The 18,214-nt window shown below is 41.8% G+C and overlaps 1 protein-coding gene and 1 long non-coding RNA gene across 2 annotated transcripts in view; both read right to left on the bottom strand.

Annotated features, from left to right (window-relative positions):
* Positions 1-18,214, bottom strand: part of LOC128417895 (dynein axonemal heavy chain 3-like) — a 584,401-nt gene that overhangs the window by 522,541 nt on the left and 43,646 nt on the right. The gene's annotated exons all lie outside the window — the stretch shown is intronic.
* Positions 4,010-17,490, bottom strand: LOC128417900 (uncharacterized). The gene is made up of 2 exons (XR_008331600.1): positions 17,420-17,490; positions 4,010-4,311 (listed from the first exon to the last, which is right to left on the bottom strand). It is a non-coding gene; the product is annotated as an uncharacterized LOC128417900 (long non-coding RNA).

Here is an 18,214-nt window from a genome sequence, read left to right as displayed (position 1 = left end):
GTTGCCTCGATTAAATCTCCCCTCCCCTTCTCTCCCACTTCCTCATTCGTCATCCCTTCTACAGGTGGCGCTGAGGGCCATTTGCTTCTGGGCCCTTTGCTCTCCTATTTTTAAGGCTCGCTGGGTTCTGGGAGATGGAGCATCTGGAATGCTTTCTAGTGATAACGTGTCAGCCAGCTGCTCCTGCTCTGCCTCCTCCTCCTCTCCCATTATTTCCCAGCTTTCCCCCTCATCTACCTCTGAGCTGTGATCTCCCTCAAACCCCTGTTGTAATTCTGAACTGTCTTCTTCTTCTCTGGAAGGGTCAGGCTGGGGAGGTGGTCTCCATCATTCCTCCTCTGCCCAGTCCTTGACAGCTGTTGAGACAGCCCTCAGGCTGACTAGGCAGGTCGTTGTTCTGATCTAGAACAGCTCTTCTTGGCTTCTGAGCTTGAATAGCCTGTGTGCATGAAACATGGCCTCTGGAAGCCACTGTGAGAGATGGTCATGGGACTTTCTTACTAGATAAAGGCTGGAAACATTGTCATGTGCCTACATATATTATTTATATTTTGCTCTTTCCCAAATGCTCTTGGTTGTATTCAACAAAGCAATAAGCAGATGGTTCCATAATTGAAAAGATTTCTCCTTGTGCAACACAAAGTTCTCCTCCTCTCCTTTAATGGTGCCACCCCTAAATCTGTTCTAGAGAGTCCCCAACCTTCCAGAGCAGATTTAGGGATTGTACACATAGAGGAGGAAATCTCATCATGGTAGCATTGATCCAGCACAACTGTTTAGTGGTGTACATCATTGTTTAGAATTCCACATTTTGTTTAGTTTTTAAAATGACAATTTGAATGAGTCCCCTCCCCAAAATATTTCATGAACGCTCACAAAATACCAACAGAACTATGGGTTTATCCAAACTTCTGTTTGCCCCATAGCTTTTCCTGGAGAAAACCTGCTCTTTATCATTAAATCAGAGCAAATGTCAAGTGGGTTTTCTATGGATTAGCATTTGTTCCGATTCAGCAGCAAAGAGTGGGTTTTCCCAGGGAAAGCTGTGGGGCAGATGGAAACCACTCCGACCCATGGTCAGAAAGCATAGGGCAAACAGAAAACCTCTCGAACCCTTGCTTTCTAGGCACGAGACAAGTGGAAGTGTGAATGACTACTATAACAGTCTTTTAGCTACTGATAGTTTTTCATAGAACTGTTTAAGCTTCCTGTTTACACCCTCCGCCATTTCCAATCCTGCCACTTGCACCAGCAGGTATTAATTGGCTTGCTGATATTGCTTACCTCCAAATTATTTTTCTTCAACAAAGAGGAAGAGGTGGAATTATCCTGAATACAGAACTGGGCAAACTACCGTATTTTTCGCTCTATAACACGCACCAGACCATAACACGCACATAGTTTTTAGAGGAAAACAAGAAAAAAAAATATTCTAAACAAAATAGTGGATATATGATTTTTGTGGTTCATGCTGTGGCCACAGACATGTGATCTGACAGTGAGTTTGGAGTAGCCCAATGCAGAAATCCTGAGGATCCATGTGGATCCATGCTTTGTAACCATGGAGGAGGGAAGGAAGGGGAACCATGGATCCTCTGCTCACGACTGCAGCAGATCCCCCCACCACCACCCGCAGGCATTCGCTCCATAACACGCACAGACATTTCCCCTTACTTTCTAGGAGGAAAAAAGTGAGTGTTATGGTGCAAAAAATACGGTATTTCCTTTTCCATGCCAAGCTAAAGCAAGTGGCAGGGAAGTATCCATTTTTAGAATGCATTGCAGAGGGTTGGATTAGATGCCTCTTGGGGTCCCTACCAGTTCTATGATTCTATGATCTTTTCCCCTTATTATTTTTTAAAAGCTCCTACTCACTCTGCTGAGGCTCACAGGAGACTTGCTTCAGGCGCCATCTTCTAACTGGAAGTCCGATCCTTTTCACATATTCCTCAGCAAGTGGTGGTGGTGGAAATTCTGAATCAGGATCCAGTGAAAGTCTGTTTTCATAAATTTATCTCGACTAAATTGCTTAAAAGTCATGTGATTAATTAACTAATATTGTTTGGGCCTCAATAATAATGCTGAATAGCCATATCACAAACTTTGTTGTAAAATTATTATCTCTAGAGACTTCTGCAGTTAACAAGAGGGAAATGCAAAGCTTAATAATAGTCTTGTGCAAATCTATGTATCTGTATAAATTGCCATTTTATTGATCTTTCTGAGGCTCAAGTACTATTTAAAATATAAATAATACTTATGAATATGGAATTTAAACCAGTTTTTCTCTTATTACAACTCCCAAGACTCGAAAAGATTACTAAAATACAACAGAGCAATAATTGAACTTTAAACCATTTCTTTTAAATATATTTCCTCCATGTCTTTGACATTTTAATAAACTCTGATTTAACTTCAGCTTTTTCTACTCACATATTTCCCTAATAGATTTACCCATGGAAGAGAAGGTCAGACAGTGTGAGTTTATCCTATTCTCAGGTGAAAGGGGTATCATTAATTATGATCTATCTTAACTAACAGTACTATGCAGTACTAAAGATAACAGTTCAATACTATACAGGTCTACTCAGAAGTCAGACCCACTGGATTCAATGGAAATTGTTCTCAGATCAGTGTGCCGGGATTTCTGCATGGTCAACAGTAAAATGCAGTCCAAACTTGTTTTAATGTTGTGAACTTTAAGGCAATCTTCTCCAACTTTAGGCATTATGATGTGAACTAAGTATTTTTCAGATCTATGGATTGGAATTGGAAAGAAAAGCATAGGCTTCGTTCTCTTCCCTTAAAATCAGTAGGACTTGAAGTTTGGTTTCTTTTAATATTTTTTCCTTTTTAAAAGCCTTTTAAAAACTGTCTCTAGTTCTGATGGGAGGGTAATGGAAATTTATAAGATTTGGGAAAGCAAGAATAAAGTAAATCATCTAACCATCAATTCCAGCATGCAGGGGGCCACCTAAATTGTATAATTTGGCTTTTGAATGATTGACATTATTAATAGTATTATAACTAGGCATTGTTATAATGAGGCTTTTATTGGATTATTGTAATTGAAAACTAATAAATTATTATTATTATTATTATTATTATTATTATTATTATTATTAAAAACTGCCTCTAAAGGTAAAGGGACCCCTGACCATTAGGTCCAGTCATGACCAACTGTGGGGTTGCGGCGCTCATCTCGTTTTATTGGCCGAGGGAGCCAGCGTATAGCTTCTGGGTCATGTGGCCAGCATGACTAAGCCGCTTCTGGCGAAGCAGAGCAGCGGATGGAAATGCCGTTTACCTTCCCGCTGGAGCGGTACCTATTTATCTACTTGCACTTTGACATGCTTTCGAACTGCTAGGTTGGCAGGAGCTGGGACCGAGCAACGGGAGCTCACCCCGTCACGGGGATTCAAACTGCCCACCTTCTGATCAGCAAGTCCTAGGCTCTGTGGTTTAACCCACAGCACCACCCGTGTCCCAAAGCTGCCTCTAGTTCTTTGCAAACATAGACTTTCGAAAACAGATGAAAATATGAAGGTTGGTGAAAAGCATAACTAATGCTGGGAAAGGACTGGAACCACTGATAGTGATCGGGCTCAATGCTCATTCCATTGCCTGTTTAGCACCCCACCCCACAGGTGAGTTCATCTCAGTTCAGCAATTCAGTGCTGTGTAGAAGAGTTGATCACTTTTTCTAGCAGCAGGGCCTTTTCAGTAATGGCACCAACCCTCTGGAATGCCCCTCCAAGTGAGAGCTGTCACTCCACAACATTGTATTCCTTCAGGTGCTTGACTAAAATCCGGCTGCCTAAATGCCTTGGGCTGATTGTTTTTCATTTGGGATGTGTTTTAATGCTGTCCCCTCACCGAACTCTGAAATGGAGTAGTGAATGCCATAATGACGCCCGGAGAGCAAAAGTTGTTGGGTGAACCAAAAAAACATGAGAAGAAAAAGAGTGCGATTCTTTAGCAGAAGTATTTACAGCCAAAAACTTAGAGGTAATTTGGAAGAGCAGGCTTCATTGCATTTTTATTGCCATTTGATTTGAGGTGGGTTGGTGTGTTTTTTAACCTGCACACAAAGCAGGTACGTCTTAATTACACTCTGCTTCAGGAACCAAATTAATTTTAGCATCTGTTTTCTTGCATATCATAGAAACATGATGGCTTTAATTTGCCGTATAACTCATCTCTTGCATCCTCTGAAGTATCTTCCATTGCTGTTGTTAGAGTTACTTTGGTGCTTGAGCTGCGTCTAGCTTGTTTATGAAAAATACACTCAAAAGTAAATGTGATGGTGCCCTGTAGGGAGAAGTAAAAAAAAAGAGAAACCAAGTCGCAGGAACTCAATTAAAAAGTAATATTGATATAAACAGATACAAGAGATACAAGCTGAGGCCGCAGAGTAATTACATGCAAAGGCCGTGATGTGAACAATAATCCATTTCACCAAACAATACAGGACATGCAGACAATGAAATATTTCATCAAACTATACAGGATGAGATCTTCAGACACAAATGGAAGAATATGTATAGGTGCCAGCTGTTAACTCTTTATTGCCTCAATTTTTCTTTCCAGTCCCCCCCCCCTTCCTTGCAGGGAAATGGCATAACTGTGAATCCTAAAAGCATATTATTGAAAATATTGAATAATATTTGAGTATTCAGTATGAGACAGCAGTCAATAATATAATTAAAATAGCTGTTGACTGAAAAATACAAAATTAGCAATATGAAAGATTCTATTTTCTAAGAAGATATATCTTCTGTTACTGCATGGAGAACTTACAGTCTGCCAGGGTTGGTGGGAGCTGAAAAGCAACACCCTCTAGTCTAGAGCAGTGTTACCCAGCCTTGGGTCTCCAGCTGTTTTTGAACTACAAATCCCATCATCCCTGACCACTGGTCTTGCTTGTTAGGGATGATGGGAGTTGTAGTCCAACAACAGTTGGACACCCAAGGTTTGGAAACACTTCTCTAGAGGGTCTATTGTGCTGCTAAAATGACCATACCTTGAATCAGTCACTGACCAGTCATTTGCAGGTTTAGGGCAATCACTTTGCGATCTCTTTCTGAATATGGCATCTACATGTCTTGGGAGAACAGAAAATTCTCTCCTCCACTGCACCACGAGCATATAATGATGGGTGGTCATGATGAAAATATTGGTGAACATTTTCCTATCTCTCTCTGGGCATGCCACTATAAGTGTTTCCTGGTTTATGGATTTAATAGGCATTCTTCTGGAGAATCCTGGGAATTGTAATTTGCTGTGGTGAAGTGAATTGCTTCCCAGTTACCCTCATCACCTCACAAATGGTAGTTTCCTGACTTTTCTGAGATTGAATGACATAAAATAATGTATTTCTCTATTTTAAAATGTGAGGGACTTGTCTTGACTTTTTTAAAAAAAAATATAAAGCACCATGCACATTGCTGAAGTGGAATATGAAGGGATCCAAGAGCATTAGAAGAATAGTTGGCATCTTTATGAGCTGAGCTAATATTCTGCTCAACTTCTTGAGAATGTCAGTGTTTAACTACCAAGAACACAACTGCTCTAAAGTTTGCTCTAAAGCAGGAATAAACCTTAAGAACTAATGAATGTATATTACTGAAACCATATGGACTCTATCAAATGACAAAAGAACCCAATTAAGATTAATTTTGCTACATCTGAGCAGAAGTAAATTAATCTTCTCTCCCTCCCTTACCAACAAATGTGATCCAGATGGTTTCAACATGCCTGCTCACTCTGCCTGTCTCGGTGCAGTATTTTACAAAACCAAAAGCCCATTTTCATTTCTCACCTCTCATTTTCCACTTTGAACGCTTGCACTTTTACTATTTGTGCTGATTACTATTTCTCTTTTTCTCACTGCCTGTATTTTGATCAGCTTAAGAGGATCTCAATACTTTACATAAAATTGTACATACTGTGCCGTTGACAGTTCATGAATAGTCTACAAGTGGGAGCTGCAAAAAAGCCCAAAAAACACACACCACCCTTTGCAATGCGGCGCACATCTGTTCATTGTCTCAGCCAACCAGTCAAGCCTTCTCTCGGGATACTCCATTCCAGCATGCTGTTTATGCGGGGTGAAGGCCCAGACATCTCTATAAGGATGCCCCATCCAAATATGGCTGCATGTACAAACCTTTCTAAGTGTTCTTGCTAAAATTGCACAGTCAAATCATAGACACAGTCTAGGAATAGGCTGTATGATTTTATGAATGCATGGTTGTATTAATGGGATTGTCCCCACACGGATGACTAGATGAGGACTGCATGCAAACAGACTAGAGATCTCAGGGGAACAACAATTGAAAAGGACCATTGCTTGTGGACTTTCTATAAATACAGTGGTACCTCGGGTTACATACGCTTCAGGTTACAGATGCTTCAGGTTACAGACTCCACTAACCCAGAAATAGTACCTCAGGTTAAGAACTTTGCTTCAGGATGAGAACAGAAATCGTGCTCTGGCGGCGCGGTGGTAGCAGGAGGCCCCATTAGCTAAAGTGGTGCTTCAGGTTAAGAACAGTTTCAGGTTAAGAACGGACCTCCGGAACGAATTAAGTATTTAACCCGAGGTACCACTGTATACCAGTAGTGTGCAATCAGTGGACTAGGGTAGTCCCCTAAATGTTCCCTTGGCACCTCCTTCCCAAAGTCCAGGAAGCTTCTGCCCAGCATAGGGCCCTCGTATTTATGGGACTGCCTCTCCTGGTATGCACCACAGAGGACCTTAAGGTCCGTGAATAACCATAATTTGGAGGTCCCGGGCCCTATGGAAGTCAGATTATCCTCCACCAGTGCCAGGGCCTTCTCAGTGATGGCTCCGACCTGGTGGAATGCTCTGTCCCATGAGACCAGGGCCCTGCAGGATTTAACTTCCTTCCACGGGGCCTGTAAGACAGAACTATTCCGCCTGGCTTTCAATTTGAACTTAGCCTGATCTTTTATTCCCCTTCCTCCCTCCCCCTCCCCTTTTTATGAAGATTACCTGCTCTGGGATCCCACAGCTAATTCTCCCCTGGTCTCCTCGCTGGCCCAAATAGAACTAACTGAGCCAGCTAGCCCTGGTGATCATCTAATGTTTATTGGATGGATTTCCCTCCTAAATTGATTTTTGAATTCTGAATTTATTGTTATTCACGTTTTATACTGTATTTTATGCTGTTTTTTTGTTGCCTCAATTAAGTGTTTTAAATTTGTTGTTAGCCGCCCTAAGCCCGGTTTCCTGAACCGGGAAGTACAGGGTATAAATAAAAATTTATTTATTATTATTATTATAAGGAGGGAGGTGTGATGCTCTGATGGGTTTAAGACCCCTTCCATCAGCTTCCCAAAACCCACCTAGCTTTGGGAAGAAGACAGGAGGGTTCCAGCATCCTGTCAGGGGCCTGGCACCACCTTCCCAAAATGCAGGAAGCTTCTGCCCAGCATAGGGAGGCAGTGTGATGTTTACCTGTGCAACGTCACATGTGCAACATTACACATACACACCTATCACCCTCACAGGCTGGAGACTCTGGCCCTAACTGTTCCCCTATGAAAATTTTCCACACACACCACTGAAATATATACAGATAGACACAAGATAGGCCTATCTGGGACCTCCTCGTATGACACACGTTTCACAGCTGAGCTCCCACTCTCCCCCAATGAATTTACACAACAAACTTTGACTTTCTAGACCCCCTCAAGCAGCAAAGAAATGAAGTGAAGGCAGTGGGGAATCTTGAAGTGCAATGATATGTGTGTCTGTACTCTCCTTAGACCCACGTGAGTAGGCATGAACCTTGGATTTGTTTATTTTTATTTGTCAACAGCTTAACATGCTCGAACGCAGAAGAGCATGCACTATAATGACTGATATATTTACCCCATCTTTTCAACACCCTGCTGTATGAGACTCTGCACGTATTTGTTATTGCAGCTGATTGAAAGGGATTTAACGTTCTTATTGAAAACAAACATGTTTGTCAAATTTCTTTCTTTTGCTAAATGACAGTGATCATCCCCTTGTTAAATTGAATTTGACAGTGTAAATAGAGTTTTGAGTTATGATCTAATTTTCCAAACAATTGGCACCATAACTCATATGTGTAGCCAGGGATGGGGAGATACATTTGTGGAAATTTATGCCTTGGGTGCCAATATAATTTGAATGGCCTTGGGTGCTACATTATTTGGTGGAATGCCATTTGCTGTTTTGCCTCAGGCAGCAAAATACGTTTGACCAGCCTGGGCAGGTCTGCCATTAGTGAAGTATAGGACCCAGGGCAGGGATTGTTTGAGGTTCCCAACTCTTACATCTCCATGAATCCCACATATAGGAAGCATCATCAGAGAGACCATGTGATTAGGCGTGTACCAATCATTTTCAAGTTGCAGCAAGAGGGAGATGATAGTGACATCCCTCATTCCTTCATCAGGCTCAGTGTGCAAATCTAAATAGTAGATATGCTTTTATTATCTCTCTGATTTCCTATTTCTTTGTTTTCCAGCCACTCTCCTTCCACTCCAACTGCCACTCATTCTAACTCCACCCAATGTTCCATTCCACTGTTGGTCATTCTTCTACTTGCTCTTCCACTGTGTTGTTGAAATTGATGCACAGAGAAACATGGACCTGGTAGACTGCGCTCTTATCCCACTCTCATTCCTCTTAATGCAGCCTATGCTGAAGTCAATGGCCCTGTGGTCTAAACCACTGAGCCTCAAGGACTTGCCGATCGGAAGGTCAGTGGTTCGAATCCCCATAACGGGGTGAGCTCCCGTTCCTCTGTCCCAGCTCCTGCCAACTTAGCAGTTCACAAGCACACCAGTGCAAGTAGATAAATAGGTACTGCTGTGGCGGGAAGGTAAATGGCATTTCCATGCACTCTGGTTTCTGTCATGGTGTTCTGTTGCACCAGACGCAGTTTAGTTATGCTGGCCGCATGACCCAGAAAGCTGTCTGTGGACAAACGCCAACTCCCTTAGCCGGAAAGCGAGATGAGCTCTACAACCCTATAGTCACCTTTGACTGGTCTTAACCGTCCAGGGGTCCTTTACCTTACCCAGTGTCAGTCCCACTCAGAGTAAACCAATCAAAATTAACAGGCATAAATGAATCGTGCTCATTAATTTCTGTAGGACTGAAATTGGACACAACCCAATATGTGGGCTATGATGCCTTTTGGCTCATGTAAGCAGAGGCGTACCTAGGCTTAGGTCCATGTGCCCCTGGCAAGGAGATGTATCATTGTCCACTCATCCCTTGTGCCCTTGGCAAAAAGCTGTATCAGCACTTCCAAAGTGGAAAGAGACCATGGACCAGAAACTCAAAAAAATTGCTTTTCAATGCTGAGAGGAGCCTTTTCGACTCACCCACCTGCAAGTGGCAGGCAGGCTCCTAGCTACTCCAAGCCAGAGTGGAGAAGCATGATTTTTGCACACCCCTTCTTTGGGCCTGTACCCTTGGTGGGGACCAACTTGGCCAACCCATACACCCCTGCATATAGGAGGAAGTGGCAGAAGTTTACCCCCACTGCTCTCATTTCTTTAAAAAAAAAAAAAAGCTTCATCTTCTGGCATATTCTCAGGAGAGCAAAAATGCTAAATTGCTAGGCTTTTGAAAGTTGATTTATATCTCTCATGCCTTCCCAGTTTCATCCTGATGACTGTAACCTGGCTTATTCATCATTTTTGCATGCACTGTATTAGCTTAGTAGAAATCAAGGTAATAAGGGTGGCCTGCTTTCTGATACCAAAAGATAACCCTCCCTTTTTAAAAAATAAAATAAAAAAATAAAGTATTACATTTGACTCAGAAAATAGCTAAAACCAAAGGTCTGTGGCAGAGGGAATGTGTGAATTATAGTGCAGCCTTGCCTGCAAGGTTTGTTTATTCTTGTCATGCTGTCTGGCAGGCTCTTGGAAGGAATTCTCTGCTTTCCTGAAGAAGAGGCAGAGAATAATATAGAAAAGTCACACACTGAGAGACACACTTGGGATGAAATATCAGTGACATAAAACTCACTTTTGAAGCTAACAATGGGGTGAGTAATGTATTTGCTCTTTGCTGCATATTGTCTTTTACTCCAGTAATTTTTCTTTCCTTTTCATTATTTCTTTCCTGTTTTACATTGCAGAGGCAGCTGACAAATATAAACACTCAAGCAGTACAACAGTGTCAAAGATGATGCAGAGAGCTAGGCATTTACAGAAATCAACCTCGGTTTGGAGTTTTTCAAGCGGTGAGGTGCTACCAAGGTGCAGGACATTGTGTGAACAGGCGGAGTCTCCCAAACCCTGGGCAGCCCCGTGTGGAATAATGACTCAAGACAACGTTCTATGGGATTAATTTGGCCACAACTTTATTATGTTTCAGATGTGGGTTGACCTTGGCTCAGGCATTGGGCGTTCATCCATCCCAGTCCCCCGCCCGGGATCTGGGGAACATCAGGGTTATCCAGTGTGGGGGGGGGGATGGCTGGCTCTGGAGAACATATGTTCAAGCAAAGAGAGCCCACCCCCTGTTACGCCACCATCGCAGGGAAGAGCAATGACAGCCTCTAGGCGTACGGCCAAAGCCTCCCCTCAAAACAACCCCTTTAACAGGAAACCCTGGTATCGCTGCTGCAAAGAGGAAGGGGGCATGGGTCACCGCTGCACACCCTCCCCCATTTAGGGAAGACAGACTAAAGGATTCCACCCAAGGCCTGATACCGCCAAAGTTGTGACATTTTGCTATGGGAAAGACAAGCCTGCCAATGCAGGAGAATTCCTTTCCACACCTTCAACAGCGATCTTGATGTAGCAGCACCTGTGTACCTGTGGAGAAAAGGTTAACCTGCAAAAGAAGACTTGACTGAGGGTGGGTATGGTGGGAGAAGCTCTGGAGCCAACTGATGATTCCCAGGTAAGGTCCTCCCCCTATTGTGTAGGCAGGTAGTCCCTCCCCCTACCTGGCCTGATCACCTTGGCAGGAGTTGATCACGGTGAGGGTTTGCCAAGCATGCCTTCCTCTTAGCGTGTTTCTCCCTTTCGTCCTGAGTTTGAGCATCTTCAAAACCCAAGACACCTTTGGTAAAGGCTGTTCTCCAATTGGAGCACTCGCAGGCCATTGTTTCCCAGTTGTCGGTGTTTATACTACATTTTTTGAAGATTTGCCTTGAGACAGTCTTTGAACCTCCTTTGTTGACATGGGCAGAAGCAGGGTGAATGCTGAATCTGACCTAAGACTCAACCTGACAAATGTTACACTGAACATCAGAGGACTTTGTTTAACACAACTGCATGCCAACAGCTGTGCAAGGAGACTTAGGTGAAATCAAAGGGCGTTGAACGTTTTTATGGAAATTTTCTTTCCTGATCACATCCGAAGCCTTAACCAAAGCCATTTTGGTGAAGAGAGACTGCTTGTTCTCTGCTGGTTTGAAGCAACTTGGACATGCTGAGACCAGGAAATGGCAGCCCTCATCTGTTTCTAGATGTGGGAAGACAAAACTCACTTCAAACAGGCTCTTTCCATCAGCAGGGACCCCAATTACTCCAATAACAGTGGGTAGACACTCCATTTCTATGTTTCCTTCAGCTGAACATGGCCTTCTTTTCCCCCTAGAAGATCCTGTTTCTCCATTTCCTCTTTTACTATCAACCGTGCTGTGTGTTTCATTACAGAGGGCTTTGTGTGACACTCTGCTTTGACAAAATCCATCTCACAAAGCTCCTGTAGAATTCCCAGGCCTACATTGCGCACAGCTGGCCTTAACATCACCACCAGCAGCATTTTTGTCATTCCCCGCATTCTCTGGTGGCTTCCATTTGAGGTCTGATCCTCCACCTCTTTGGCATTGTCCAATGTGATTCCTTTAGAGGGAAAATGTTCTAGGTATCAGGAACATTGACCATAAATTGTCCTAAAGCAGTCCACTCTCAGTCTGCTTGAATACGGGGTTTCAACAGAAAGAAAAACAATGGATTAAAATTAAACCATGACTATGTAACATTACGAATTTTAGCCAAAATATGTTTTTTACACAGGGGGGGGGGCATTTACATAAAAATCCCTGAGTATATATAGACTTGCTTGCTCCCAGCCTTCTCAAATGCATCATATCTTCAGCTTCACAAAACCTGGGGTGGGATCTAAGTGGAATCAGCGGGGAGATTAGAGGAGCAGCTTTCTTGAATATTGTTCACCAAGCACGTAATGTACAGAGTAAAAATGGGTTTGGGGGTAATAGTAAGAAAGGGTCGTGCCCTAAATTTACAATCTTCCAATTCTATATCAATTCATGGTTTCCCTCATGGAACTTGAGTCAAAGACACCAAGTTCTTGGCTTGGAATGCAAATGATATGCTCCCAGACCCCCCTTTGTTGCCATTACTATTACAATACTCTGCTGCATAACCAAGCTTTATTTCCCCTATGAATGAGTTTCCCCAATAATCTCTGTTAAACTTTAAGTCATTTGGGCATTATAGTTATCAGTAGGACCAGAAATAGAGAAACTTTGGGAGGATTGACATCTGCACAGCTGCAATGCAGCCCAACCAAGGCAGGTTTCTTTTTCTCTCTCTCTTTTTTTTCTTTTAATTTTTATTGATACAACAAGAAAAAAGAAAAAAAAAACACAAATACCAAATTACACACAAGAATACTATAGACACATAATTTTCTTAGCAAACAATAAAATATATATTGGTCTTAACACTAAAGACCCAACCTCCGGTCTATTCCATATTTCAATTTCATATTACTTATTGCCAATACACACTTTTATCATAATTAAACTTATTCTTAATAAATCTAATTTCTTATATCTACCTTGCAACTATTACTGAAGTTCCTCGAATGCTGCAACAGAATTTAAACTACTATATTTATTTTTCAGATATTCTTTGAAAACCTCCCATTTTGAAACAAATTCCTGTTTTGATTTATTCTTTGATTTATTCTTTGATTTATTCTTTATTTTTTCTGATAGACCATCTAATTCGGCATATTCTGTCAGCTTTTGGATCCAATCTTGTATAGAGGGGATTTCATTACTCTTCCATGAACCAAGGCAGGTTTCAATCCTCCCAGGATTCTCCAGCAAATTTTCAAGTGGTTCAGGATGAAGAAAGTTTGGGAACCACTGGTCTAGGAAGTGCATATGGAATGTTTGACTTGTAGCTTTTCTTTCTGGAGCCCACACGCTTCCGCCTCAGCGCTCTGCTCCCAGGACTTCCCACAGCTACTTGTAGCAGAGTGTCGCAGCGTAGAAACTGTTGCTGTGTGTGTGTGCGTGTAATAACTCAGGCTTCACGCACGGTGTCTTCCTTATCTTCTAAAAGTCTTTATTCGTGTAGAAAAACAACTCAGAACTCACCTGGTGACAGAGCACTCATTTTGCTCGTCTCTCCTCCAGTAACGGAACAACACTGAGACACAGGAAACACTCCCCTCAGTATACTAAACCACGCCTCAGAATGCGAGACGTCACTCAGAACTTCTTAACCCTGTAAGTTCTGATTCTCTCCACAGTGCACAGTTTATGCAGGGCATGGGTGAGACCTGTCGATCCTTACCACTTGTTGTTGTCGCTGCTGCTGCTGCTACTGCTGTTGTTTAGTCATGTCTGACTCCTCGTGACCCCATGTACCTGAGCACGCCATGCACTCCCATCTTCCACTGCCTCCTGCAATTTGGTCAAGCTCATGTTAGTACCTTCGAGAACACTGTCCAACCATCTCGTCCTCTGTTGTCCCCTTCTCCTTGTGCCCTCCATCTTTCCCAACATCTGGGTCTTTTCCAGGGAGTCTTCTCTTCTCATAAGGTGGCCAAAGTATTGAAGCCTCAGCTTCAGGATCCTTACCACTGGCTTATGTTAATTGAATGTACACCATTAAAAAAAAACCCTCACCCAACATTATCCTGCACCATTAGTAGTGATGGTCATTTTTCAGTGCAACTTGTCCACCACTGCTGATGGTTTCATTGAAGAACCAGTGAAGCTTTGAAAGAAGCTGAGTATTCCCTAGAATGGGGTTTAAAAACCACTGGAGCTGAGGTCAACCTCTATCCAGTGTTTCATAGGGTGAGAGCCGCAGCTCTGTGGCAGCACAGTGCTTTGCATGGAAAATATTCCAGATTAACTCTCTGCCATCTCAAGTTAAAAAAAGTATATGGAAAACGAGCAAGGTCCCAACTAAAGAATGGAATATGCTTGCAGTTTGTGGACCTAATATATAGAATAAGAGAAGAAGAACAACACAAGTTTAAAGAAGCATGGAAAATGTTTTTTGAATATATGGGAGGAAATTGTGTACACTTGAAAATGTTGGCAGCATTAAGATAAATTCAACAGTGTAAATAGGTTTGGATGGATGTAACAATGGAATACTGAATGGTTTACTTTAGGTAAAATTTCCAATGATTTATGTTATGCGAAATGAACCATGGAAAGAGAAGAAGGGAAGTCATTGATATTTTAAGGTTGTTTTAATGAATATTCTAAATTGTAAAAAGAAAATTTAATTTAAAAAATATAAAGGAGGAGGAGGAGGAGGAAAAGGAAAAAAGCTGATTGCTGGCATCTTGAAGAACTGCTTCCAGTAGATAATGCTAGGCTAGAAGGACAAAGAGTCTGCCCTGGTATAAGACAGCTGAACATTGGTCCAGGCACACTCCCTCATTTACAGACACTTCACGTTATCATTTTTTTAGCTCAAATGATTGTTCTTGGGTGCAAAAGACATGTGACATAGTATCAATTGCATTGCAAAACAAACACAACCCACTGTTCTGCTGCTTTGCAGAAAATGTTGAGTCCTAAAGAGGTCAGTGGTGGACACAAGAAACAAGAAGGCAGCAGTTCGTATGGTTTATGACAAGCTGTAAAAAAAAAAGTGGAAAAAAAGTGAAGGATGCTAGATAGCCTTGACGTGAAATGGGATGTCTGGATTTAAAATCTGTCATGGAGAAGGTTAAGGCTAATAGTTAATGGGATGTGAAAGCAATGTGTCCTGACAAGTACGTGCATAAGAGGCCTGACCGTTTCCTGGATCCTTGTGTTTTGCAAAATGAATTCTGAACACATTGCACAATGTTCTCTCCCCGTGTGCTAAATCCAATAATATGCATGACTCCCCATCCCCACCGTGACACTGTTGAGCTATTAGAGGTCTTTTATCCATCATTTGAAGGACTTCAATACCCTGATCCATCTTTACAACAATCCCTGAGAGGTCAGTCATTGCTGATGTCCTTGTGTTATAGTGGAGCAGCTGGGGCTGAGATAAGTATGGCTTGCTCATGGCAACCAAATGAGTTTATTTAACTGGGACCAAATTCTCCTGTACTGAGGTCTCCTGTACCACAATATTAGATTTCATTGAAGATACATCACTGGCTGCTGCCAGCAGGGCAAAGAAATGTGGGGAAATTACATATGTTGATCTGTCTGGATGTTGGGAGAGCAGACCTTAATATGGGACTACCAGATTTAGTGTCACATTTGGTTCTGGTTTCAGGAACAAACAACAGAAAAGTCAAGATAAAAAAAGCTATAGATAAAAAATGCTTTCCACCTTTGTCTAATGGCTATAGTATCCCAAAGAATGCATTTGCTATGTTTATACAAACTTGTGATAAGAGTAGAATTTGACCTCTTTATAAACACAAAAAGTAAAAAGGATACAAAAAAATCTTAAAATGTAGAAGGTACAAGCTAGAACAGAATCTTTTGATTCAAAATCTGCAGATGGCTGAACCCATGAACTCTAATATTGTGATAATAGTCATATATCAACAACGTGTATAAAATCATGAACCCCAAACACTTTTTGGCTTGGATAGCTTCCCTCAATGGTACTATACAGTGGTACCTTGGTCATCGAACATAATCTGTTCCGGAAGACCATTAGACTTCTGAAACATTTGACAACCAAGGCGCAAAGGGCAGTCTCCAAAGTCAATGGAGAAAACTGAAAAACATGCAGCAGAAGCTGTTTGACTTCTGAGGCATGTTCGAAGCTGGAAGCAATTACTTCCGAGTTTTCAGTGTTTGAAAACTGAAACGTTTGGCTTCCGAGATGCTCAGAAACTGAGGTACCTCTGTACTTGTACAGAAATTCCTTATGCATAGGTTCAAGGTCCCAAAATATTACTCTTGCAGATAACAAGTTGAATAGTAGTAATTGTTGTTACTATTTTCTTCAGTCTTCAATCAATATGCAAATGTGGGATCCAATAACAATATGTGGTTCATGTCATAGTATAGCTTTCATTTATAGCTTTTGTATTTCTGGTGTACAGTAGGGGATATTCTCTTTTCATTCTAGTTTGTTCTGCTTTCAGGGCCAGATTCATGCTGTCCCTGGGCCCAAACTCTTAACAGACAATGGGGGTTCAGGGCCATATCCTCCTCCCCCATCAGAGGTCCTCTGTGGTACATGTGAGGTAACATGTGGCCCAAAGCATGTGCATGTGCATTTGTCAATGGTGGTATTTCATAGTTCCAGTCTCAATACTGGAACAATATCATACTGGGAACTTGTATATACAGTGGTACCTTGGTTTAAGAACAGCTTAGTTTATGAACAACTTGGATTAAGAATGCTGCAAACCTGGAAATAGGTGTTTTGGTTTGTGAACTTTGCCTTGGAAGCAGAACATGTCCTGCTTCCTGTTGAGTGTGTTCCATTTGTAAATTGAATCCCCCACTACTATGGGAAAGCACTTCTTGGTTTAAGAACGCTTTGGTTTAAGAACGGACTTCTGGAACTGATTAAGTTCGTAAACTGAGGTACCACTTGTGGCGTTCGTACGGAGCCCCCGGTCGTCTCATGGACTATTGACCCGTACACCACTAATCCGCTGCCACCAACCAGGTCCTCCCCGGTAAATCACTTAGTCTCAGTCAGGTTCTTAAGTTAACAAAGAAGAGTGTAGTTTATTGCAGACACAAACAAACTTCAACTGCATTCAGAACGTTGTTACTCTTTACCTTCTTAGTCTTATTTTTATCCTCTCTGTAACTCTTCTACCTCCCCTCACTCATGAACCAACTGCACTAACTGTCTCTCTGATTCCAACTGTCTGCCAACTGCTTTCCCAACTGCCTTTTCTCAACCAACCAACTCAAACCAACTCAAGTCAACCAACTCAAACCTTGGGCTAAGCCCTTTTATAAACAGATAGGCTCTGCCACTGACTTTTCTATTGGTCTACACATTAACTCTTTCTCTCCCCCTGTATAGACATTTTCAAAAGAATGGGCAAATGCCACACCACTGTACTTGACAAGCAGTGGTCTGTAAACCATTTATTTATAGATACATACATATACATACATACCGCCCTGTACCCAGAGGTCTCAGGGCAGCTCACAGAAAAACCATAGAGATGTAACAAAACATGCCTTACCATTCTGCCCTGCATGTGTTTCATGAAGCTCCATTTCCATTGCACCTCAGCTCATTTTCCATGAAAAATAACGTTGAATGTTGTTTGTGGAATGAAAGCAACAACCAATCATTGGATTGATTTCTGTTCTGGACATGGGGGGGGGGGGATGAGCAAACACTGACAATTTCTGCTCCTGTTTCTGTTTTTGTAACTATTCTCATACATCCCTAGTGGACATAAGGGATCCTTCTAAATTAACACAAATAGCTCTAAAACAAAACAATGCTGAATTAAAAATGTAGATGTGCTTGGGCTTGCATGGTATAAAATGTAACACATGGGCATGCAATTAGAATATCAAAGAATTTATAACTCATATTTAGATGGAGGGGATGTAGAGAGCCATCTGGGATGTATTTGATGCCTTCAAAAATGCCGTCTGCATTCAAAAATAAATTATAAAATTCAGGCTTGCATTAAGAAGTTTTTACCAGTTGGATAGGGAAAGGCATTTCATCCTTCAAAACAATAAAGCCTTCTCATTAATATTCATTAAGATAATGAAGCATGGATACCTTGCAATGCTCTAGTTGTCTGCTTGGGTAATTGCATTTGTTCACAAATGATGGGACTTAAAATGAACATAGTAGCTTTCATTACTCTCTTGTATTCCGAGTTTTGATAGGTATATACATCTATAGAAAGACATCTAAAATGCTCTGTGAGTAAGCATTCAGAAATGTTAAGTTGATGGAGGCTGAGTTAATATTTGATGTTATTACAAAAGCAGACTGTGTGAGATTAGCCAGCTGG

The sequence above is a fragment of the Podarcis raffonei genome, chromosome 7 (genome assembly GCF_027172205.1).
Source record: "Podarcis raffonei isolate rPodRaf1 chromosome 7, rPodRaf1.pri, whole genome shotgun sequence".
Taxonomy (NCBI): Eukaryota; Metazoa; Chordata; class Lepidosauria; order Squamata; family Lacertidae; genus Podarcis; species Podarcis raffonei.
Note: the sequence above shows the minus strand (reverse complement) of the source record. Positions and strands in the feature narration are given on the sequence as shown.